This window comes from Ursus arctos, unplaced genomic scaffold (genome assembly GCF_023065955.2).
Source record: "Ursus arctos isolate Adak ecotype North America unplaced genomic scaffold, UrsArc2.0 scaffold_22, whole genome shotgun sequence".
NCBI classification, from domain to species: Eukaryota; Metazoa; Chordata; class Mammalia; order Carnivora; family Ursidae; genus Ursus; species Ursus arctos.
In genome coordinates, this window is record NW_026622897.1 from 6,749,237 (window position 1) to 6,774,273 (window position 25,037).

At 41.7% G+C, this 25,037-nt stretch overlaps 1 long non-coding RNA gene across 4 annotated transcripts in view; it reads left to right on the plus strand.

The window, feature by feature from the left end:
- Positions 1-25,037, plus strand: part of LOC113259792 (uncharacterized) — a 114,488-nt gene that overhangs the window by 88,921 nt on the left and 530 nt on the right. For all 4 annotated transcript variants that reach the window (XR_008960850.1, XR_008960849.1, XR_006410262.3 and 1 more), the window contains 3 exons: positions 12,428-12,513; positions 24,031-24,206; positions 24,503-24,760. This is a non-coding gene — a long non-coding RNA (uncharacterized LOC113259792). The remainder of the gene's footprint in view (positions 1-12,427; positions 12,514-24,030; positions 24,207-24,502; positions 24,761-25,037) is intronic.

Here is a 25,037-nt window from a genome sequence, read left to right on the forward strand (position 1 = left end):
TGGCAAGATTTCCTTCTTTTTTATGAGTGAATAATATTCCTCTGTGTGTGTGTGTGTGTGTGTGTGTGTGTGTGTGTGTGTGTGTGATGTCTCCTTTATCCAGTAATCCGTTGATAGACACTTGGGCTGCTTCCATATCTTGGCTATTGTAAATAATGCTGCTATAAACATAGGGGTGCGTGTATCCCTTTGAATTGGTGTTTTTGTATCCTTTGGGTAAATACCCAGTAGTGTGATTGCTGGGTCGTAGGATAGCTCTATTTTTAACTTTTTGAGGAACCTCCACACTATTTTCCTCAGTGGCTGCACCATTTACATCCCAGCCCACAGCGCATGAGGGTTCCTTTTTCTCCACATCCTCGCCGACATTTGTTGTTTCTTGTGTTTTTGATGTTAGCCATTCTGACAGGGGTGAGGTGACATCTCTGTAGTTTTGATTTGTCTTTCCCTGATGATGAGTGACAAGGAGCATCATTTCATGGACCCAGACGAGTAGTTTTGAGAAAGTGTTATTTGTTGACAGCTCACTTTGCAATCTCAGCATGGTCTTAAAAGAATCTAGAGGAATAAAAGAAGAGTAGTAGTCATTTTATTTTAAATGTGAATTACTTACAATATCCAAGAGCTGCTTGCATTTATTTTATGATGTCAGAAAAGAAGCACTGATGATGCACAGAAAACAGAAAAAATTCCTGTAGTGAAATGTCATGGCCCAGTGTTACCATGCTGTCCCCCGATTAGTAAAGCCAACAAGAATAGCAACAGGAAAATATGCCTGAATCTTGCCTGGCATTTAATTTATCCCAGTTCACATGTACAATAATATTTTATTTGCTTGTCAAATTGTATATGCATCTATATATATAGGCTTGAATTTTTAAAAGAGCAGTGTATAACTTACACCTTTATTATCAAGGAAATGTTTATAAGCGACTTTTTTGTATTATTCATAAACTTTTCAGTATCTATTTCTCAAAGCTAGGAACTCATTTCTTTGAACACAGTAATATCATTATTACATCTAAAAAATTAATAGTGTCTTAATATCATGAAGCATCCACTCAGCATTTAAACTTTCCAATATATTTTGCAGTAGTTCAAATGAGGACCCAACTAAGCTCCATATGTTGCAGTTGATTGGTGTGTCATCTAAGTCTCTTTCAATCTATAGTTTCCCCTTCCATTGTTCTTTCTTCCCTGAACCAACCTTTCTTTTATATTAAAATTAGACAATGGGCCAGGAACTATGCTAGATGCTTAATGGGTATTACTCTTATTTATTCCTCAAGTAGCTATTATGAATAACCCAGATATAGACCCAGGAATGAAGGGTTAGAAGGGTTAGAAATGAATACACTAGTAGCGGCAGAAGTGAGGTGAAATCTGCAGGTCTATTCAACCCCAAAGTCCACGTTCTTTCTGCTAGCTATGGCCTCCCAAGTCTCTTGTACTTGGGCCTCCAAAGCCCAAGAGGACTTCTGTTTAATTTTGAAATGCCATCCAAGCAAACTGGAGCCCAGGCATCCCAGAAATCTGGATTTCTGTAATGAATGCAGGAAAAAGAGTGTTGAACCTTCTAACCACCTTGATATTTCCAAATTTTAGGACCTTTATAACTCCCACAAAAGCCACAGCAATTACTGAGACAGTAGCTGAGAGACAGTCTCCCCTCCACCCACCCTTGCCTCCAACTTCCAGGAGTAGCTTTTAGCTTTTCAGGGCTCAGAAGGCAATGAAGAGGTTGTTGTGACTGGGGAGGGAGGGTCACGGGAGACAGAGATCCAGAATGGCATCTCTCATATTTATCTCCTTGTCCCCAAGTTTTGCAGAGCTGACCATTAGGATGATAACTCTGAACATAATGGAAACCAGGCAGACTGTTCTTCTCAAACCTTATAATAAAACAAAATAAGTTTAAAGCACTTGCAGTCTCCCAGACAGACAATATTTTGATCAGGGATTGTGTGCTTGATCAAAAAGCCATCTTAAAAAAAAAAAATGAAGACATATCCAACAATATGTCAAAAAAACCCAAAAACACAGCTAACATATTTGCAAATGCTTCAAATAATAAAATAATACCCCTAGTGCTATAAATGACATAAATTTACTTTGTATATTGACTTTTTTTAGAGATTTTATTTATTTATTTGAGAGAGCACGAGCAAGTGCACAAATTGGGGGAGGGACAAGAGAGGGAGAAGCGGACTCCCCACTGAGCAGGGAGTCCAACTCAAGGCTCCATCCCAAGACCCTGGGATCATGACCTGAGCTGAAGGCAGATGCTTAACCAACTGAGCCACCCAGACGCCCCTGTATATTGATGTTTAAAACAGTCCCAATTTACTAGATTGCATGTAGAGCTTACAAACAATATAATCCTACCAAATCTCCATATTTACTATCATTATACTTACATTCAGTCCCCCAGACTTGGATCTATCATTTTCATATTACTTTTTGATGTACATGGTGAATGCCAACTTTATGCCTCAGCAAAAGTTGATTTTATTCCTGTATGTTTTCAAAGCACATTTAATAAGCCAATCTTAGGTGGTGTTAGATGCTAGACACCAGAGATCTAATGATTAATAAGACAATGTTAGTGCCATCAAGTGGCTCAGCCCTGTAGAGAGCTGACATAAAAAGTAACAGACAGTGTAATGTGATGAGTGCTGGGTGTGTGCCGTGATACAGGGGTGTGTGCAGTCCAAGAAGGCTTCACAGAGTAGACCACATGTGAACTGATGGTGGGGGCACGATGATGATGGTGTTGACGATGGTGATGGTGTTGATGATGGTGATGGTGGTGATGATGGTGGTGATGGTGATGGTGGTGGTGGTGGTGGTGATGGTGATGATGGTGGTGATGGTGGTGACGATGGTGGTGACAATGGTGATGGTGGTGGTGGTGGTGATAGCAGTGTCATCGCTGAGCACTTATTAAGGGCCTGTGCCTGTGCTGTGTTTATATATTAGCTCACTAAACCTGCACAACAGTCCATCAAGATCAGCTTTACCCACGTTTGTGCAAAAGAAGTAACTGAGATCCAAGAAGTTGAGAGTGGTACCTAGTGTCATACAAAGGTGTAGGTGGAATCAAAACCCCCTATCAAACCTCCCCTTAAACCAAAATGTATGGCTCTAACAACAGCTTATAGGAACCCTCTCAGCCTCCCTGTCCAGGACTTTGCCAGGTGCACTGGGGTGGGGGGACCTCCCAGGCAGAGAGGCAGGTGTTCACCAAGTCTGAAGTGAGGGGCAGCTGTCCATTGCACACCAAGTGGGGCCTGATGGAGAGGAGAGAAAAATTCTAGTCTCTGCTGAAAGCTTTTTGTGGTACAGATGGATACGCTAAACTGGATCTTACCTCTTTGCCGCCTGACTCAAGAATGAGTCATAGAAAAACAAAGAGGCCCCCAAACACTAAGCAAATAAAAAAGTTAATTCTGATGAAAGTGTTGGGGGTGGGTGGAGCAATCAGGGAGTTCATGTACAGTGAAACTGAAAACTAGCTGTATTGCCCTCTGTCTTCTAAACGGCAAGCTGCTTTCAAGCAGAAATGAATGACCAGCTTACCTGGTTTATTATTTGCTTAATGTATGCGTTCGTTTGACAAATCCCCCTCGGGTTCCTCTATGTGGCCGACACACTGGGCCCTGCAGAGAAGGAGGTGAAGACGGTAGGAAGCCTCCCTCAACCAAATGTGGAGGTGGGGAGGAGGAGACTGGCCTCTCAGCAGGTCGTGGCAGGACATGTTCACAGCGAGCACGCAGCAAACACGGATTCCAGTGCGTGATATGACCCTACTTCTGCAAACTGTCTGGGGGTGGGCACAGGGGTGTTGCCTCCAGTGGCACCCCAGTTCTGCAAATGCACAAAATGTACCATGGTTCGAATTTAGAAGATACTCGATTAGAAATTAGCTGCATGAGGAGACTGAGTAATCAGAATAACAGCAGACACGAGCCAGCGGTGGATGACTTTTCAGAACCTAATATCCTTTGTCTTCGCCTGTCCTGTCACAAGCCAAGTATGTCACCTTTCTGTCCTCTGGGAATCGACCTTTGTGTCATATGCTGCAGATAATACTGAAAAAAAAATATTTGCTTGGGAAAGGAAAAAGAATTAAACCTTGTAATTATTATTTATATATATATATTTTTATATATACTGCATGCATTTTTATCTATTATTTGTATAATTATTTTTCCTCAATTTTCTGAAGCTAAAAGCCACCTGGCAGTGTTTTGGTTTCTAAGTGTAATAAGGAGAGCATTAAACAATTTTAACAATGTAATACTTAGGTGAAGTAAATGAATAGATAATCTGACACTAAAATTGGAAAACGGATACACGTTGAGGGTATCAAACAGCGGAAGACGCCGGAGAAGCAGCCCCACCTTCGGTGGAGCGGGCAGACTGTGGTCTCTCCTGACCAACCCCCCACACGCATGTATATCGGGGGCGAGGACTGTGCATGAGGGTGGGCCATGGTGCCAGTGTGCCGTGACAAGTGGAACCAAAGGTCCCCTCGGTCTTCAACTTCAAGGGTGCCCCCTGCCAGCCCCCTCCTCCTGTCCGGAGCCCTGCATGTGGCACAGGCGTTCCTCCTGTGAAGCCCCGGACCCACGGGGTCCGCATCGCTGTCCGCATCAGACTCACAGGGGAGGTCCCTCTGCACGGTGCTTCCAGAGGACACGCTGCCCTTACACAGATTTGGCCCTGATAACCGACGAGGTATGAAAGCAGCAGAAAAGCAAGAGAGTGATGAATTTGAGTAAATCTCAAATGTGGTTTAGAGTTTATGGTTTGATTGCATTTGTAATGAAACCGCCTTGGCCTATTCGAGCGTCACTTCTGGGTCCCATCCATTTTCCTTATGGAGCGGCGGGGCCGTTTCCAGCACGTATAAACACAGTTTTATCTTAATCGCCTTACTAGAGTGTCGTCTCTGGACTTTTCTTCCCCCTTCAGCTACTCCCCATTTTTCTCTTCTCCTTTGCAACATAACTTCTTGAAAGATTTGACTATTCACTGTGTCCTTCTCCAGCTCTGTCATCACACTCGACCATCACCATACTTCTGCCACCACCACTCCCCAAAACTGCTTTTCCAAGGTCATGAATGATCGCCACAGTACTGAATCAATGCTCAGTCCTCATCCCACTTGATGTACCAGCAACGCTTGATACTATGGATCACGTTCGACTTCTTAGAAATACTTTCCTCGTTTGGCATTCATGGCCACACACTGGCTACCTCCTTTACTGGTTTATATTCTTCTGCATGCCCAGCGCTTGGTTCTTAGACCCTCTCCTGTTTCTCCCTATTCTCCCCTGGCATCTCATGGCTTTAAGTGGATCATCTTTGTGTTGGCACCTGCTGGATTTATACTTCCGTGCTGCACCTCAACCCTGAGATCTTGGCTCATCCATCTAACCATCTACTCAGCAACTCCACTGCATGTCTAAAAAATAGCTCAAAATGAATATGCCCCAAATGGAATTCCTACCACCCTCAAATTTGGTTCACCCCACAATCCTCCCCATCTCAGTCAGTAGCATCCATCCTTCCACTTGTTAAAGCCAAAATCTCAGCATTAGCGTCTAATTTCCTTAAAGTCAAAGTTTTTTCTTTTTTTCCGTATGTAGAGTAACCCCAATAAAATGTCCTTTGAGGAGGGACCCAGGGCCACAAGTACCATAAATCTTCCTCCCAGTCTTCCCCATAGGGAATGTGGTCATTTACCAGGGTGACTGTGCACTGTGGAAGCGAAAATACCCAAACTTTTCTGGAATTGTGGAGGACTGGCTCTGAGTCGGCACTCATTCCTGAGAACCCAAAATGCCACGGTACTCTCCCAGACCAAATGAGGACCTATGGAAGTCAGATGGTAAGTATGATTTTGGCTTAAGTCTTTCATGAGGCCCGTGAGTCCAGATACCCATCCTGTGATTATCCCACTAGTGCCTCGTTCCCTAGTCCCAATTAAACCTTATTTAATTGGAATAGACATTCTCAGCAACTGACAGAATCCCCATACGGAAGGCAGAATAATGATGGTTGACATCAAAGACTTCAGAGCTAGCTTGCCTAGGTTCAAATCCTGTGTATGACAATAGCTGTGAGACTTTAGACAAATTTCTTAACATCTCTGTGTTTCAGTCTCCTAATCTTAAAAATGAGATAGCAATGTCCTTTGAGGGTAGTATGAGGGCTACATGAGCTAGTATTTGTCGGATGCTTAGAACAGTACCTACACATAGGATAAGTGCTACATCAGTGTTGCTTAACTAAATAAAATCCTTAAGCCCTTTCTTTATCTTTCACTGTCCCTCAAATCAATCAGGAAATCCCTTTGGCTCTACCTTCAGAAAGTATCTAAAATTTGACAACTTTACACTCCACCACTCCCCACTCTATCACCCTAGAGCCAGCCACCACTACCTCTTGTCTGAATTATTACAGTAGCCTCTTCGCTGATCAGGCCCTCCATGACCTCTCTAACCTGACCTCTTAATATTCTCCTCCATGTTTTCTCCACTGCCCTCCAGCCACACCAGCTGCTTGCTGCTTCCCAAATACTCCAGACTTCTTACCTCAGTGCCTTTGCACTGGCTATAGTCCCTCTGCCTAGGATGCTCTTGCCTCAGATAGCCTCATGTCTATTTTTATTTAAACTGCAGTTGTACCCCCATACATACTCCCAACACATTCACATGAGCTCCTCATCCTGCTCAATTTTAATAGCACTTGTCACCTTCAAAAATGTGTTACTGTATTCACCCAGGGATCCCACAGAAGATCATGAGAAAGTCCCAAAGGATTAAAGATCCAGTAGATGGAAGGGACCGATCTGGATCACTGGGTCGCTGCGTGGAGAATTGTCCAGGAGAACCTCCCGACCAGCAGCATATGCTCTGAACCCCCCATGATCAAGGACTGACTGTGTGCCAGGCGCTACGTCGCCTGTTCAAAGGAGCACAGACTACTGTTCACATGGCTTTGCCATCACTCAAGAGCCTCCTCGCCTGCTCAGCAAATAGCCCAGGAGTGAACAGAGCCCTGCGTGGGAAGGACAGTAGCAGCAGCACCTACAGGACTCAGCAGCCAGAGGAGGAAAAACATGCAGAAGTCTCCAAATGGCAGCTCCCTGTAAACAAGGACTGCAAGAGAAGAAAGAAGACAGCTTTAATTTTTTTATGAGATTAAAAAAAAATAATAGCACTCAAAGAAATTCAATTTCAATATGAGACAAAAGGACTTGACCTCAAAGAGGTTCCCCCCCCCTTTTTTTTAACTTTACATATTCCAAAGCTGAAGTGAAGGAGCTGTTATTCTCTGCTGGGGCTCGAATTGGGGCCTGTATGATCTAGGCGAAAGATATCTTCACACAGAAAGGAAAAACACAAAGAGATGGAAATCATTATGAGAAATTTTTTAGAAGGGCTTGGCAGACAGATGCAGAGACCTAACATGTGAATAATAGGAGTTTTGAAGGATGGAAAGGGAGCAGATGCAGGAATGCATTAATTAAGGAAATAATAGAAGACATTTTCCTGGTTTGAAGAAAGACTCGAGTCCACAAATTGAAAGTGCTCATGGAGTTTCAGGCAGAATTGATGGGGGGAGGGGGGAGTAAAAACAAGCAAACAAGCAAACAAAAACACACTTGGGCATGTCCTGGCAGAATTCCCAAATTTAAGCATAAAAAAATGTATAGGCTGTCAGACGTGAAAACTATGTTACGTACAAAGGAAAAGGTCAACACAAATTGGGAGAAGACAGGAGATTGAGACTCAGGAGTTGCACACATAGAATTAAGGGAGAAGGATCCCAATCCCAGATCCTACCCCTTGCTGAGAGAGCCACCTGCCAGGGTGAGGGGAGGCTGGGAGCCATTCTGCAAACATCTAGGGCTTCTGTCACCCTTAGAGATTTATCTAAGGAAATACTTCGGGAAGGACTGTAAGACGACAAAATGCAGATCAAAACAGAGTCTCCAGTGGGGCACAAGATGGCGAAGAAACAGCATGAATGTGAGTCCGTGTCTCTACGTACGTACGTGTGTGTGTGTGTGTGTGTGTGTGTGTGTGTGTGCAGTTTTCCACTTAGATATATACATTTAAGTCTGAATGGAAAATGATGGATGCCTGGGAATTTGTAAGGTCGGTGCTAAATAATGGTCATACAAATAGAAGAAACATCCTACAGGGAAAACCTACAAATGTCTAAAAGTACTAAACTATCTCATCAATCTTTAGGAAGGGAGGAAGGAGCAAGTAGAGAAGGGAAGAAGAACTTTTCTTAAGTTTTTATAGAGAGATCAGAGTAAGGAAGTAAAAGTGTTATGAAGGTGGAAAAGGACAATCAGAAAATAAAACACGTTGATAGACAGATACAGCTGACCCCTTGTTTTTGTATGAACCGCAGGGAAAGGAGGGGTTCAGTAGAAATGAGCAAAATGGCAGAGTCGTAGCTAGATGAGTGGGAGCTTGTGCTGGAACCTCTGAATTTAATAGGTAAAATGGAGAGAATTAATAGTACCTTGATCAACCCTCCAAAATTAAGGGGAAGAAAGGAAAAACAAAGTAACATAAATGGCATGCATGAGGTAAGACGAAAGAAAGTCAAAGATATCTGATATTCCATTAAATGTGAACGAGCTGGATTCATCTTTCAAAGACAAAAACTGTCAGATTGGACTTTAAAAAGCAGATGTATCTTATATCAAAGCACACTTAAAACCAAGCGATTTATTTAATGTTGTAAAGAAAGGAAGAGGCAAGCAGATATCAGGAAAAGATATTCTTTTAAAAACGAAGAGAAAGGGAAGACGAAAAGCAACAATGCAATTATAATTGGCAAAGCAACATGTAAGATTAAAAGCACTAATCGGGATGAGAGGGAGATGACAAAACACTGACACTCTTTATGAAAAGGATGTAACGGTCATAAATCTGCACGACCAGGTATCTCAAAAGCTAAATGTATCAGCAAGCCCCGTTAGAAAAAAAAATTAAAAATAAGGCATAAACACTGATTTTTACTGGGTTATTTTAATAATTGCTTTCAAAATATAAAATTTCTATTTTTGTTGATGCCTGTGTTCAGTGCAGTCGGCCTGTTTATGTTTCGACGTAGATCCACAGGTGCAGCTCATCTGAGGAGGGCGTCTGTCGATACTAAGTTTAATTAGAAAGAGTCCAGCCGACGTGCTTGTCTTGAAAGGTGGTGATCTCCTCCCAACTCTGCGCTGACATCCTTGGGCCAAGGAGATCCCAGCAAGAGGATCACAAGGCCCATTGAGGCAGAGGGTGGCGTGGGGGCACCTGAGGAGCCTGTCTGAGGGGATGTTCAGTCACTGAGAAGGCAGCGTGGCCTCAGTCTGGGCCTTCGGGCTGGACCGGCGGGTTGCTGAGGGGAGGGCTTTGACCTTCATACGGCAGCCCCACCCCCCATGCCTTCCAGCAGTGGGTGAAGAGCGGGCATCCTCAAGGGAGCCCTGGAGTGCTCCCTATCCCCTCTGCCAGCACCAGGCAAACAGTCGTCTTTCTTCAGTTTCAACAACATGCAGTTTTTGAGCACACGAAATGTCAAAGACCCTGTTCTGGGCTTCTGTTTTAGGGCACTTTTTCCAGGCTTCTTCAGGAGTGGTGAGTGAGCCAAAGTTCTAGGACTCATGTGTGGCTTCCAGGTGCTTCAAAATCAAGATTTGTCTGGCAACAGTCCCTAGCCAGTGCTGATCCATGACTTAGTTTCCAACAGGTTGAGGCAAAAATTAGAGATAAGTGCCAGAAAGTGAGTTTTTAGGGAAGGCAAACCTATTCCGTTTAGAAGGTGGTTCTTTATTCTCATCTTAGGTCCTTGCTTGTTTTGTCTTTAAGGAGGTCTTTCTTTTCTGAAATGATGGTAGATGACAAGGGCTTTTTTTTTTTTTTTAAGATTTTATTTATTTATTCGACAGAGATAGAGACAGCCAGTGAGAGAGGGAACACAAGCAGGGGGAGTGGGAGAGGAAGAAGCAGGCTCATAGCAGAGGAGCCTGATGTGGGGCTCGATCCCACAACGCCGGGATCACGCCCTGAGCCGAAGGCAGACGCTTAACCGCTGTGCCACCCAGGCGCCCCTGGGCTTTTTTTTTTTTTTAACAACTTATTTGAAAAATAAAAGATTGACAACCCTACAGCCCCCAAATAAATTAATGGATGAATGGATAGACGATGTATTGCTCTGTGAATCCGAGTCTGTGGGAACCCCCGTGCTGCATGGTTTCATTCCGTAGCTCTAAGGACTACCCAGGCCACAAGGATATAATGTTTCTGCGGTTGCCTTGCACTGTTTGCAAATGTACCTTGACCAGCAGTGGGAGGGGTCCAGTCATCCCGGGAGCCAGATTTGCTCTGGAATGATGGGAGCTCCATAACAGTCCTGCCCTGGAGACTGGAAGACATGCTGCATTGCTAAGCATTGCTGAACCTAATGATTCCTGCCCCTTTTTAAAATCCCTGTTGGAGTCTGTCCCCACATTGACAACTTATGTCAAAAACCTGAATACTTGGTCCCCCACATATTCTGCTCAGGAAACTCATCATAATCCAACATCATTCTAGAAGGAAAATTGTCAGGTACACATAGAGCAATCATCTCTAATATGACAAAGTTGCCCTGAATCTGTCTTCAAAATTCAAAAGAAAAAAGAATGAAAATTGGAGGTTATAATTTTACCAATATCAATCCAAAGAGAGACAAGTACCATCTTCATTTACATTATACTTTTATCCCCCAAAATTTCAAAAATGATTTCTGATGTTATCTCCATCACTTAGTGATTAAAATGTTAGGGAGTTTACTTTAAACCCAAGTTCAGTTTGCAAGATTGGCTCGTTCAACATGGCGCTTCACTTCTTTCTACCATAGGACACAGCACAGTGTGGGGAGCTTTGGTCTGTCTGACAGCAAGTACCTGAGTTTAAATCATGATTGAAAATTATTTATTAACTGTGTTGCTTTCAGCAAGTTTGTAATCTAAGTTGAGTTTCACATCTGTAAAATGGGTATTATGGGACCAACACATAATCGTGGTGTATCTGGTGTGAAATACTTAAGAAACACTAGTCCTGTGTTTTAAAAATCCAATTAGACTTCCAATTTTTAATTTTAAATGAACTTTCACAGGATACCTTCTTTTTTTGCTTGGATTATTTAAAAAAAGGATTGGGAGGAAGAGTTTAAATTCGTTTCTCAAGTTTGTGAAGAATTATACAAATGAGCCTGGAGTGAAACGGTTTTGTGCCAAATGTTTTGCCTACTCATAACGCCAAATACCCACAAATATGAACCACAGGTGGTCCGAGCTTTAATCTCACACCACTGTCTCTTTAAACAGTGTCCTTAGCATTGCGCTTTGGCGCTGAATCATGACTGACTCAGAGGTTTATAAATACTGCTACTTGAATCACTTGGAATTTTCTTTAGTGGTCCCCTACTTCCCTTTCTAAGTTTCAATTGGACCTGACCCTGCAAAGGGAGTGATATCTGACAAGTTCACTTCCCACGCTCCTGGGGCTGCTAAGTCTCTCTGACGTACGTGATGCGTTTATAAGAGGGAACATTCTAAAAATAAGCTTAATGTATTCTCATTCAGTTCACTATATAACTGATGTAACTTGAAGACAGTAAGCCACACTCATCAGTTGTCTCTAACAGCTTACTAAATGTCAGAGAGAGATGGAAATGTTCTAAATTAGGATGCCACCCTAATCCCTTACAAGAAAAATTAGAATGCATACATTTTTGTAGGAAAAAATGCTTGAAAAAGATAATGTAAGTATATAACATTCAAAATCTACACCTCATTTGGTGGAAATAGTTAAAAGGTAACACTCAGAAAAACAGCTAAGCTGCCATGTTGAAAGCAGCCGAGATGTGATTGCTGGTACGTGAAATCATTTCAGTAAGGGATTTATTTGAGGAATAGGGGGTGAGGAATTATAGATGTAATGCACAAGTCAACACTGTTAGAGTCGTCAACTCATCCTCTCTGCTCACAATAACGTACAGCACAGAGATAACCCGAAAATCTTTTACATTGCTTTTGTATTATAACATTATTTGCAGTAGATTTATTTTCCCAGTTATATTTAAGACTTGTTTGCTTTTTTGTGTATTCATTACCTGATAGATGGGGGAAAAAAGATGCCCATTAGCATTCCTCAAGGGCACAGGGAAGTCTGGGAGATAACATTTTGCCAGAGATAATCTGCAAAATAAATTGTGTCTGCAAGTGAGTGGGAGGCGTCTGGAGTGGAGCCAGTCACAATACGTGATGGCCGTGCAGTCTGTCAGCCACCCTCCAGGTGGCCCAGGGGACGGAGCCTGCTTGCTAGCACACTACTCACTCCTGTGCTCTCCTTTCCCTCAGGTCCACACCCACCGCTCCAGAGAGGTTGTGGGTAGAGCATTGTGGATGACAAGCCTCAAAAAAGGAGCATCCTTTCTGTGGCCCAGGTAAGAATAGCTCACCTGGGTCCTGGGTGAGAGCCCCCTGGGCTTCTTTGAGGCCAGAGGGATCCTGAAACCACAGATCCTGAGACACACTTGAGATGTTTATTTGTTTTTCTGGAAGCCCTGCAGTCACCCTAAAAATTGAACACATTGTGTTCAATGTGTTCAATTTATAGAACAGACCTATATATGTTCCGTGCTGGCAGGATCTACATAGAACTCCGCTTCATGGTGTTCTGAGAAAAACCTTTCAAATCGTCGGCTGTGTGGTTCAGTCTGTCTCTATACCTCATTGCGCTTTTGAATATGTCAGTGGTGTCTTCATGTGTTCCAGACCATCAACAGAGCCTACCAAAATCAGATTTTGTCTTTGCAGAAAATCTTAGTTGACATTTTTATGGTAGCCAAAGAGGTGACATTGTGATTGCAAAAAGCCAGAGTGATCCAAAATCCAATATTTGTAAAAGAGTAATTGGTTTGCAAGGAGATAAAATATTCCCCAGTAGTTCATCAGATTTCTTTAAAAGTCATAGTTACATGCGGGCAGATCATGTTTGATTGAAAGGTGATAATTTACAGAAGTCTACAGATTCCGGGAACTGTGGACCTGTTCCACATGGACTACTTGGAGGACATATCTTACGATTTGGCACTGAGTGATTTTGGATTCTAAGTGACAGCCCTAACAGCCACAGATTTTCTGATGATTAGCCAGCCAGTATTCTTTTGACTTGATTATTCTCTTCAGCGCAAGTGAATTTATTATTGCCACTGACAGCATTCACTTACCAGTAAAATATTTACTCTTCAAAAGAAAGGAGCACCCCAAGTTTGGGGGATCAAAGTCCAAAGAAAGCTAATACAAATCAGTTGAAAACTGAATGAGCTAAGGCCACCTTGCTGAGGGCGACCAGGAAAGAAGAATTCTCAAAGGACTCTTTCTGACTCTTAAGAAGGAGATGAACAGTGAATGAAATTTTTTGAAAAAAAAAAAAAATCTCTGTAATCTTTTGAATTCTAGGGAAGGTGACACTGGAACAGCTAGTTTCAAATCCTCCTCCCAGAAACAGACAGAAGCATAAAAGCAAAACACTAGAAACAAGTCCTCGGTGCTGGAAGTGAGATGTTGCCAAGAGAGAGGATTATCTGATCTATAAAGTCAAGGAGAGGCAGGACCAAAGATCTCACCCCAAGCCGACTCAGTTCTCCTACCCTGGAGGTGGTGTCCTGCCGCAAGAAGCGAAGCAGGTCTTGACAGATCCCTCCAGCAATCCCCACGGACAAGGGTGAGGGCAAGAGGTGAAGGCGAGCGCCCTGCCCGACGATGCCTAGATCCAGAGGTTGCAGGGGCAGGGCAGAAAAGCCAGCCTGAGGGCACGAGAGAAAACCTCTCCGCGACTCAGCTCACTGATTCCTCGGTTTCTCGGTAGCAGCCCAGATTCATTCTGACATGAAGAAGTAACTTTCCTAAAATGCAGAAGGAGGCAGGACCCTCAACCCCATCTGAAAGGGCAAAAACGACCATGAGAAAGATGAAGACCACTCCCATGGGGACACTTTTTCTCTGGGAATTAACCGCAGCGTATTTGGGGAGCGGGACCACCGATGAGATTCTGCCAGCTCTGTTTTCTCTCATCCGGAATTTTACCTGCCTGACCACTTCCTCCTGATATATTAAGATGCACCCCCAAATTAGAGCAATTTGGGACACTGTACGTAGAGGGACGTTCATCCGCGATGACAAGTCACGCTCCCAGTTTGGCGGGTAAAAGCCCTGGGGAGAATCCCAGAGAGAGTTGTGCCCATCACGTATACTTGGAGGTTGAACAAAAAAACAAATGTAAACTATCTGCAATAATTTCATCAAAGAGTGGAAACACAACTTCCGTGACACACATCAGTTCCCTCCCTTCCCGACCCACGTGTGACCCCGTTCCCTCCCTACCCTATTGAGGCTGCAGAACAATCCAGCCATGACATTATCCAACACTTCGAACTCCAGGTTAGCTATGAGAAGATTAAAAATAAAAACAAAAAACAAAAAAACAGATATCTTCTCTGCAACATTCAATGCCAAAAGTAAAGGGAATCCCACAATTTTTAAAGGAAACAGCCATGACTCATGAGTTCTACAATTCAGTAAAGTGCCTTTTTCATATAGCAATAATGGAAAAATCTTATCAAATATGCAGATCTTCAGAAAATACACAACGGGGGCTCCTGGGTGGCTCAGTGGGTTAAACGTCTGCCTTCAGCTCAGATCAAGATCCCAGGGCCCTGGGATCTCCCCGTGTCAGGCTCCTTGCTCAGCTGGGAGTCTGCTTCTCCCTCTGCCATTCCCCCTGCTTATGCGTGCTCTCTCTCTCTCTGTCAAATAAATAAATAAAATCTTTTAAGAAAATACACAACTCATGTACTCAACTAAGGAAAATGGTTTGAGGGTATACACCAGTGGCAGAGAAGAGTGCACTAAAGAAGTCACAGGGGCATGTACAGTGGCATGAAAGGCCCAGACACGGGAATTAAAACACATAACTAAATCGGGGCGCCTGGGTGGCACAGCGGTTGGGCATCTGCCTTCGGCTCAGGGCGTGATCCTGGCGTTATGGGATCGAGCCCCACATCAGGCTCCTCTGCTGAGAGCCTGCTTCTTCCTCTCCCACTCCCCCTGCTTGTCTTCCCTCTCTCTCTGGCTGTCTCTATCTCTGTCGAATAAATAAATAAATAAAATCTTTAAAAAAAAACACACATAACTAAATCTAAACAACCTGGAACATAAAATTATAAAACAAGATGGAAATGTAATTCCTAATCAATTCTAGGGGCGTCTGGGTGGCTCCGTCAGTTAAGCATCCAACTCCTGGTTTTTCTCAGGTCATGATCTCCAAGTCCATCGAGCCCACCTCCCCTCCCCTCTTTGGCTTCCTCTGCCCCTCCCTCCACTCCTACTGTCTCTCTCCCTCTCTCTTTGAAATGAATAAATCTTTAAAAGAAAGAAATACTAAATTGTAAAAGACTATTACTTTAATAATTCAGTAATTATCTAGGAAGAACTCCCAGAGGATACCAAGAAAAACCTGTGAAATGGAAAGAAATGTTATCCCTGATAAATTCTTCATCTTAATAGGTATCAGTCATTAGATATTATTTCATACTAATAACCTGAGAAAGTTGTACCTAAGGATCTAAAAGAAATCATTGGTGAAACTAAATATTGACTTTAATCCATAAAATTACTGGAAGAGAATTAAAGAGGGGAAACCACAAACACTGACCGTATCAAAATAGAGAACAGAAGCAGCAAGAAGACAGAAACATGAAATAAAAGAAGTAATAAACATATCTTATAAAAATAAATGTGAAGGAAATAATCTCACTATTAAAAGAAGTGATTTTTAATTGGATCAGAAAACAAAATCCAACTCTACATTGTGTGTAAAGAGATACACTCAAAAGTCACTCAGAAAAGTCAAGATAAAACAGCGGCATAAAGATACGTTATGTCAATATTCACTGCAAAAAAAAAAGAAAGAAAGAAAAAAGAAAACACGGGTTACAATGCAAACATCAAAGTAGAACTTAAGGAAAAAGGCATTAAGTAGAACAGAGCCACTTTTATTAAAAAGTGCAAATTCACAAGGAATGTTATCCATCATAAACTGATGTGCCCAGTAACACACCATAGTAGACATGGTTTAAAAATAGATTACTGCAGATGTGAAGAAATTAACGTAATTAGTGCATTCCTAAAAGATTAGGTCGATAAAAATAATCAATGAATAATAAAATCACTTTAATGCCTTCATAAATGCCACATTTACAGAGAGTACAGCTCCTTCCCAACCTGTGTGGAACATACACGGAATCTCACCACATGTTGGGCAGCTACGGAAGGCTCGACAATTTTATTTTATTTTATTTATTTATTTTTAAAGATTTTATTTATTTACTTGACAGAGAGAGACAGCCAGTGAGAGAGGGAACACAAGCAGGGGGAGTGGGAGAGGAAGATGCAGGCTCATAGCGGAGGAGCCTGATGTGGGGCTCAATCCCACAACGCCGGGATCACGCCCTGAGCCGAAGGCTGACGCTTAACGACTGAGCCACCCAGGCGCCCCGGCTTGACAATTTTAAACCATTGATATGGTACAGACCCTATCTGACCATAATGCAGAAATAAATTAAAAACAATCATTAAAAGGGGCACCTGAATGGCTCAGTTGGTTATGTGTCTGGCTTCAGCTCAGGTCGTGATCTCAGGGTCCTAGGATCAAGCCCCGCATTGGGCGTCCTGCTTAGCAGGCAGTACGCTTCTCCCTCTCACTCTGTAGTGCCCCCTGCTTGTGCTCTCTCTCTCTCTCTCTCTCTCTGTCAAATAAGTAAAATCTTGAGAGAGCGAGAGAAAGAATCATTTAAAAAAATAAAGAATCTCCAATTAGTTGGAAATTTTAAAAGGAAAAATTGGAAAGAAGGAAGGGAGGGCAGGAGGGCAGGAGGGCGTGCTGTGCAGGGAAAGAACGCTTGTCTACCTAAGTCTTGGGCCAAAGAAGAAGTAACACCTGCAACTGGAGATATTAATTATAACATCATATTAGTTATAATGTGGATATTAATTATAATGAAACATTATATATGAAAATTTACAGGATATAATTCTAGATCTATTCTTAGAGAAAATGCACAATCTTACTCGCATTCCTTAATTACCAGATTACTTCTCGTCATTTTTCCTTTTTTATTGATCTTGAATGTCTATTTGAAGAACTATGACAACAAGAGAAAAAGAGAGGAAAAAATGTAGCCAACGTGAGATACAAATAAATCACCGAAGGAATTTTTTAGCATGGCAGGACTTGATCATGCCAATCATTGTAGGCTTCATGGGTCTCTGATCCAAACAGTCACAGCTCTGGCAACAGACTTCCCCATTTCCTAATGAATGATGAACTTTGGAAGCAGCCAGCCATTGTTCCAATCCCTGTGACCACATGAAATGACCCTCATAGAGCTTTCCCTACATACCAGCCATTGTTTGAAGCAATTTTCATGTATTAATTCATTTAATCCTCACCACAAACTAAGGATACAATACACTGCCCCAATATGGGCTTCTTTCCAATTGCTAAGTGAATTTATTACCTAAAGATTTGATTCTCTGCCCTCCCCATTTCCAGTTTATAAAAATGTGTGGTCCTTTTCTAATCTTGTAACTAAATAATCACCCAACGAAGCGTGTCATGTAATCAGAAGGCCTCTTATTTTTCCAAGAGCCGTGTGCCCTCTATTTTTCTAATATATCCACCCTGTGTTCATCGGAGGACCACCCCAGATCCGCTCAGGGATGATCAGAAAGAACCAAAATTATTAAAATTGTCTACTTTGGATTTAAAGAATGTAGTGTTTCCTGTCTAGGTGATGTTCACAATTTTTCCGATTTGTGATGACAGAGATGAACCAGGGTGTTGACATATGTTCAAATAATAGAACTTTTCCTTTTTAACTATACACTTACGGGGAGTAAAACCAAATAAATAGAGCCAGCGGATGTTAAAAGCAACATTCAGCTCTGACGCACAGTTGCAGCTAACCAACGAACAGCTGTAATGCTATTTTGCAATGAATCTTGTTTTAATATTTCACAGAAAATTATTAAAATTAAAAATTCGATGAGTATAGCTTAGCAATCAAAAATCGTCCCATGAAGCCTCTACAAAATCAGCCCGAGAGGTCACTGCAAACTCTCCTAGCTCTCTAAAGATAATTAGTTTCTTTTGAATAATGCTTAAAGGAGAAATCGTCTTTTAGCTCTATGAGTGAGTTAATCTTCTGGGATTTTTTTTTCCCCCAAACAGGAAATTTCTCTGAAACTCTATGGTGCAAAACTACAAAAAGAAAGGGGGAAAAAATCCTAGGCTAATGAACAAATAAGAAATCGAAATTGCTTGGTTCATCAACTACATTATCCCTTATTATGTCTGGGACCTACCATGCTTTAATTTTTTACCGGCTAGAAGTGAGAGGAGAATGCTTTAAAGAAGTTGGAAATGCACCTATTTGGGTGTTCAACAAAGCCCAGCATTTGTACATTCTGTCAAACAGTGGAGTGGGTTCAACAAAATGGACCCTCTCCCAGGCTAGTGAAGAGACATCTAGAGACAGAAGAAGGGTATATCCTTGCTCCAGCATTTTATCATCATTCATATTCCAGCATCCGTTGAATATCAGTAGTAAGGTTTATTGGTTCGTACATTCAGTCAACATACATCCTTCGTAATGATTTCTATTTATTATTCCTGCTGCTAGTGAACTATTATAGTAGTGGTGGTGGTGGTGATTTTATTATTATTAATCATTAGGAAAAGAGTCATTTTCATTCTCAGAAGGACTGCATCCAACCTAGCATCTCCTCCCAGGTTACTGCCAGGGCTCTCTTTCCCTAGAGTAAGAAGCATTATTGCTATGCTGGGCTTCGTCAAATGGGCAGCATCTAAGTCCCGTAAAATACAAAAGGCGCCATATCTTAAGAAGACAGGTCGTAACCCTGAATTCAGTGCAGCACATGAAACCACACCCCTAGAATCAAAAAATGTGTCAAAAACCAGAGAGTCTGGCCTCCCTGTCCTCTGAGGGGAACTCTGGAAATAAGACACACAGCCCACGAGTATGGTGGGAGGACTGACCATAAGACAGAGAGAGAGAGTGCTCACCAGTTTGGGTTGCATCAGATTGGTCTTATTCTATATCAGAAATGTGGTGTCTTTGTGGGGACCCATGATAGGTAGGGTTTTCCAGAAAAATTTTTCAAATACAGTCATTGAAATGATTAAATGTATGTGCTGGCATGGGAGGATACAAGTACTGTGAAGGAAATTATGATGCACTCTTAGGGTTTTCTTAATAAGAACATTTTGGTTAGAACTTCCACTTCTGGTCCTAAGATAGTAATGGGCTCTAGAATTACCCTCCCACCATAAACAACTAGAAAAGTGGACCAAAAAAATAACAAGAGTAGCAGCCTCAATATCGAACCACAGGTAGCACAGTGGTGTCTTCGAGAAGGGAGACATGCCAAGCAAGGACCTAGAAGCGTCCATGAGTTGAGGAGACAGTTTGGGTTTGGGGACATTGAAATGGCCAGAATTTATAGGGCAGAGCCCTAGAGAAGAGGGAGACGCATGGAGAAACAACACCAGAAATCTGCCTAGGAGTCTGCTTGAATTCTGGACTGAATACCAATCTGCACAGGCATTGGATAAAACTCCACAAGTCCAGGAAAAATTAACTTCCGGGGAAAAAGTAATTACCAGGCCACTTGAAACAGGATGAGTCTCAGAGCTCACACGGGACTGGGAATCATTCAAGTTCCCAAAAGCCAGAGTAAAGAAGTGCTGGTGAATGCAGAGGGCATTTAGGCAAGATCCCAGAGAAATCATGCCTTGTAGTAGGACAAAATTAACCACAGAAAAGAAGCTACTCTAGATATTTACACTGAGGAGTTTAAAAACAAACCTTGATCTAATCTGCATCTAACTTAATTGCGTGCTAGAATGAAGTCAACCCTCTTCAAAGAAATAACAATAAAACCCAGCACTCAGTAACATAAAATTCTCCATGTTCATCATCCAAAAAAATTACCATAAGAATAAACATAAGAAGGAGCGGGAAAAAATGTGACTCACGATGAAGAGAAAATAAATTAACGGAAATATAATCGGAAATAACAGAGATGATGGAATTAACAGGCAGAAGTACCGTAACAGGTATTATAAATATCTTCAATATGCTTAAGGGTCTATAGGAAAAGATGAACATATGAGAATTTCTAGATGGAACTTCTAGAGATGAAAAATAAAATATCCATTGTATAGGATTAATATCAAGTTAGACATCACAGAAAGAAAGATTGGTGAACTCGATGATGTAGCAAAAATTTGTCCCAAATGAAACAAAGAAAAAAGAATGAAGAAAAAAATTGGACCCTGAGTGACATATGGGAAGATATCTAACAGTCTAACATACATGTGTTTGAAGAAATAATGGCCAAAAGTGTTCCAAATTTGTTCAAAACTATAAATGCATATACCTGAGAATTTCAACAAACAGCAAGATACACACACACACACACACACACACACACACACAGAAAACACCAAGGCACAACATAATCAAATTACTGAAAAACAAGAACAAAGAGAAAACCCTACAGTTATCTAAAGAAAAAAAGGCATGTTACATAGAATGGAACAAAATTAAGAATGACCGTACCCTTCTCATCAAAAACTAGGCAAGCCAAAAGAAAATTGTATTCGTATCTACTGCAACTTAACAAATCACCCCAAAACTAGTGGCTTTAAACCACACAATGACATATTATCTCTCACAATTTTTGTGTGTAAGGAGTTTGGGACTGGCTCATTTAGGCAGCTCTGGTAGGGCTTCTCATGAGATTTCTGGACGGGGGACGGAGAATCCACTTTCAAGGCGTATCAGCCTCCTGTCTGACAAGTTGACTGATGCTGACAAGTTTGTTTCTCTCCAAGTGGGCCACTTCGTGAGACTGCTTGAGATCCTCGTATCACGGTGAGTGGCTGTGTCCAGAATGAGTGTTCCAAGAAACCCAGCGGCAAGATGCGCTGACTACATAACCATTCTGAGAAGTGACAGACATCATGCAGTTTCAGTCATATTCTGTTGATCATATGGGTTGGTCCTGATTCCGTGGGGGTCAGAACTACACACGTGAGCACCAGGAGGTGAGGGGCATTGACGGCCATCTTGGAGGCTGGCTGCCATAACAATTGAACATTTTTTGAGTGCTTGAGAGAAAAAAAAAAAAAAACCCAAAAACTTCAGCAGAGTACTTTATATGTGACAAAATCTTTCAAAGATGAAGGCAAAATAAAGCATTTATCAAATAAAAACCGTGAGAAGTGCCACCAGTAAACCTGCACTGCAAGAAATATTAAAGTAAGTGCTTCTGACAAAAAGAAAATCACACTAGATGAAAATCTGATTCTACCCGAAGGAATAAAGAACGCGAGAAATGGTAAATATGTAGGTAAGTGTCGCATACATTTTTTTCTCAATTTTACATTTACATAAAAGATAATTGACCACTTAAAACAGCAATAATAACAATAATGTATCGGGGCTTATCATGTATTTAGATATAAGAGGTAGAACAACAATACACCAAGAGTAGAAGGAGAAAATGGAAATGCGCTATTGCCCAATCTTTGTGTTATATGTGAAGTGGCAGAATATCTCATGAGTTTGCACGGTGATAAATTAAAGATGCATATTGTGAGCATTAGAACAACCGCTAGAAGATATGTATCTGAGTACATTTCAGAAGAAGTTTACGTGAGATATAAATTGATATTTCATCATAATAAAGAAGTCAATTCATCAAGAAGACACAACGGTGTCAGGCATGTGTAGATTTGATAAAACACAACCCTGAAAGCCGACCAAGAGAAAATCTACAGAAGGTGATGGAGAAATAAACCAATCTGTCATGTCTAAAGTTAAGAAGACTCTCTAGACACAGCTTTGGTGAGGATGCGAAGCAACTCGAACCGTCACATGCCGCTGGTGGGGACGTAATAAGGTACACCTGCTTTGGAAAACTGGCAGTTTCTTAAGAATTTCTCTGGGTTCATGTCGCCTCGCTGGCCAAGTCTGTGCAGACGTAGTCAGCCCACCAGCTAGCACCTGCCAAGGACGCTGTCTCTGAGGAAACTCTACAGAAGGAGGAACACAGGAAGCTCTGGAGAAGAAAAATCCAATCTATAGAGATCAAAAAAGAGATCAGTGGGGGGCGCCTGGGTGGCACAGCGGTTAAGCGTCTGCCTTCGGCTCAGGGCATGATCCCGGAGTTCTGGGATCGAGCCCCACATCAGGCTCCTCCACTATGAGCCTGCTTCTTCTTCTCCCACTCCCCCTGCTTGTGTTCCCTCTCTCGCTGGCTGTCTCTATCTCTGTCGAATAAATAAATAAAATCTTAAAAAAAAAAAAAAAGAGAGATCAGTGGTTGCTTGGGACCAGGGTGGGAAGGACTGGCTGGGAAGAAGCACAAGGGAAACTTTTGAGGTGGTGACTACACTTGTCAAAGTTCATCCTACTCTAAACTGAAAGCAGATGGCCATATTGTATGCAAAGTATGCTTTAATACAATTTATTTTTTAAAAACACTTTGACCTCATCATGTGTCTGGTATATGTTTACATACAATTCAAGGGTTCCTGAAATTAGTTTGTCACCTTAAATAGATCAAATAACTTCTGTATGTCCCCGTTATTTAGGAAGGTGAAGTCAAAGCCATATCCTTAAATTAAACTAAAAAGCTGAGATTTCACATACCTACGTTGCACTCTTTCAAAAACAGTTTTATTTAAAAATGTGTAGTTGTTGCATATAATTTTCAAATGTAAGTTTGTTTTTCTGCTGTCAGGTACTTACAAATACTCCCTTGTAAAATCTTAAAGGAAAATGAAACCAGGACAAACAACTCAAAATCTATGCAATGTTCTAATCTGAGCAACAACAATAACAAAAAAACAATAATCCTGGTAGAAAATACCAGTCCCATTAAAGTGACTTTTTATTCCTAATAAATAACAAAATGCTATTATAAATATGGGAATCTCTCCCCAAATCTCATGTTGTATAAGTAAGGGGGGGTAAAGGACTGAGTTTCCCCATTTACAGAGAGAAAGGGCAAATGCTCAGAGATCAAATGAGCCACCCAGTAAGTACTTCTAAGATCGAGCACGTGGCCAGGCTGGGGGAGGGGTAACAGGATGGATGCGCAATGTGCCCAATGCTGTATTCCCACACGCGGGGCTGCGTGCAGCTCTGTGAGCAGGTTTTGCCTTCAGCTGCGTTACTTGGTTGCGGTTAAAATGCTCGGGAAAAATGAAATGAAATGAAATGAAATGGAATGAAAAAATGAAATGAAATAAAATGAAATGAAATAAAATAAAATAAAATAAAATAAAATGCTGGGGAAAATCTACATCATCAAAGAATGTGACTTTCACTGTATATGGGCACCATTCTCCAATTTATGGATCATGCGTGAGCCAGTCTGACTTACAGAAACAGGTGTCAGAGTAGCAGAATAGAGTGTATTTTTTGGTGAATCTTTGAGCTCAAAAGTCAATTTCTCGGGAAAACTTTCCCAACCCCCTCGCCCCAGGCCAGGGCAGACCCAGCCAGGCTCACATTCCTGGAGCTGTCTGTACTTTTCCTTCAAGTTTGTGTCCTTCTGAAATTACCTTTGCCATTGGATTATAAGGTGTCGTTTTCCTCACTCCTGTATCCTCAGCACCTGCCATGGTGCCTAAGCTCAAGAGCCAACCCGATATTGGTCGACTGAAAGAATTCCTTAATTAATTAAATGTTAAGATGCCATTAAAGTAAAACCTTACTTGCTCTCAGCTATGGCGTTTATAAAATTAAACTTTATAATACTGTTCTTTTTCCTTATGCCTTTGTTTTCTTTCTGTTTAAAATAAGAGACAGAAATCCTGGATTATGTATGGATCTACCCTGTTGGTGACAGTGACAAAAAACAGTGGGAAGACACGGGAAGAAAGATAATGAGCTTGAAAGATGAATAAAAAAAATAATTGTCCCTGTGGCTGCCAGCTCTCCGTTGTAAACGATTATCAAGTGAGCCTGCTTAGATCAAGGTAAGCCCACCTGACTTCACCTGTCAAACCCATCTCCAGGGCTGAATTAAGAAAGTCGTTGAAAACAATATTATTACAACAATTTGTTTCTACAAAATTCACTCGGTTATTACCATCTACTTTATTTCTCATTGTAAATGGCACCGTAGAGGAATTTGTCTCACACGGATTAGACCACAGCACATATGCAGCTTTGTAATGAGTAGAGGGAGAAACGGAATCAGTATAATAAATATTGCTTTATTTTTTCCCCTTCCAAAATGCTATGCCATTGTTCTTCCCTCAAAATTCTACAGAGTATCGAGGTGCCCGGCTGGCTCAGTCGGAAGAGCGTGTGCGACTCTTGATCTTGGGATTGTGATTTCGAGCCCCACGTTGGACATGAAGGCTACTTAAAAGAAAAGAAAGGAAAAAAAAAGAAAGGATTGTTCCAAAATTCGACAGATGATTGAGGTTAAAATTATCCTAGAAGTCGCAGATGAACAAACTAAGGCCCAGAGAAGCGGCACAGGATCCTGCCCGAGGTCATCTAATGACTTTATAGAAGTGCTGAGGTAAGAACTCAGATGGTCAGACTCCCTGTTCAGTAGGACTGAGTGAGTTTCAGTTGATCCTGAGTCTTCTCTCTTTGTGGGGATTTCTGTACATCTTCCTTCTCTCTTCTTTTTAGCATTGGGTTTTGATTTCTGAAAATCTGCCATAATCACGACAGCCCGATATGAAAATCTAATGCTTTTGTTCTGCTATATTGCCATTTGCCAGGTTGTTTCTTCCATGTTTGGAAGGTGAAACACAGGAAGCTCATACACAAAAACACACACCACAAAATAG